This window comes from Lactuca sativa, chromosome 3, assembly GCF_002870075.4.
Source record: "Lactuca sativa cultivar Salinas chromosome 3, Lsat_Salinas_v11, whole genome shotgun sequence".
Taxonomy (NCBI): Eukaryota; Viridiplantae; Streptophyta; class Magnoliopsida; order Asterales; family Asteraceae; genus Lactuca; species Lactuca sativa.
In genome coordinates, this window is record NC_056625.2 from 149115656 (window position 1) to 149116772 (window position 1117).

Sequence of the window (1117 nt, forward strand, 5' to 3'; positions counted from 1 at the left end):
GTTGGATTAGGTATCTAAGTTCATAACTATTTCTGGAATGTACTTGACCCGATTAGCATGGTCCATTTGGGTTGCATGGTATCATGCATTTGGATAGACTATAATGAGAGAAATAACACTTAAGGTTTATTAATATATTATAAGTTCTAATACATCGAGGCAGTTAAGTTCCACCAGGGTAGGTGCTTTCTTCGCGAGTATGTCTGTTGATGGCGCAGTGTCCTATCTGCTCAAGGAAAGCTGCCCAACTCAATGTGTTATGTAATAGCGGCATTTGCTACAAAATCCGCATCTGTTGTCAGATATTTTACTATAAGGTAAGTGAGGACTTCTTAACAGAGTTTCTCTTATTCGTATTAACAGCTACTATAGGAGGAATGTTTTTATGTGGTGCTAACGGTTTAATAACTATCTTTGTAGCTCCAGAATGTTTCAGTTTATGCTCCTACCTATTATCTGGATATACCAAGAAAGATGTACGGTCTAATGAGGCTACTATCAAATATTTACTCATGGGTGGGGCAAGCTCTTCTATTCTGGTTCATGGTTTCTCTTGGCTATATGGTTCATCCGGGGGAGAGATCGAGCTTCAAGAAATAGTGAATGGTCTTATCAATACACAAATGTATCTGACTCAGAAGGCGAAATGCACTGGAATACTGATGTGTACCATGCACCTGAATTTACATATGGTAATATTCATCTCTTACCAAAAACAAGTCATTTATGGATATTATTAGGGGAGCCCTAGAGATACAGTCTAGGCCTTTGTTCGATCCACAAGGATCAAGATCAAATGAAGGCTTATTCTCTTTCTGTCAAGCCAAGATATATTGCTAACCCCTCAGTAACTAATAATCAAGTGAGACACAAATTTTTTAGTTCGTATTTTTCTCGTAAAAATAAAAAAGGAGATAGGATTCCTGATTACTCAGAACTGAATCGAATGACATGTACGGATCATTCTAATCTCAGATATCTGGCCATTCTCGACGGTAATTCTGATTTATTGGCAAAGAGGCGAAGAAATAGATTCATCATCCCACTCGAATCGATTCAAGAAGGCGAGAACCAACTAATACCTTCTTCAGGCATCTCAATGGAAGTACCCAGAAAT

General features: G+C 38.0%; 1 pseudogene; it reads left to right on the forward strand.

The window, feature by feature from the left end:
• Positions 1–209: 209 nt before the first annotated feature.
• Positions 210–1117, forward strand: part of LOC128132841 (DNA-directed RNA polymerase subunit beta''-like) — a 3258-nt pseudogene continuing 2350 nt past the window's right edge.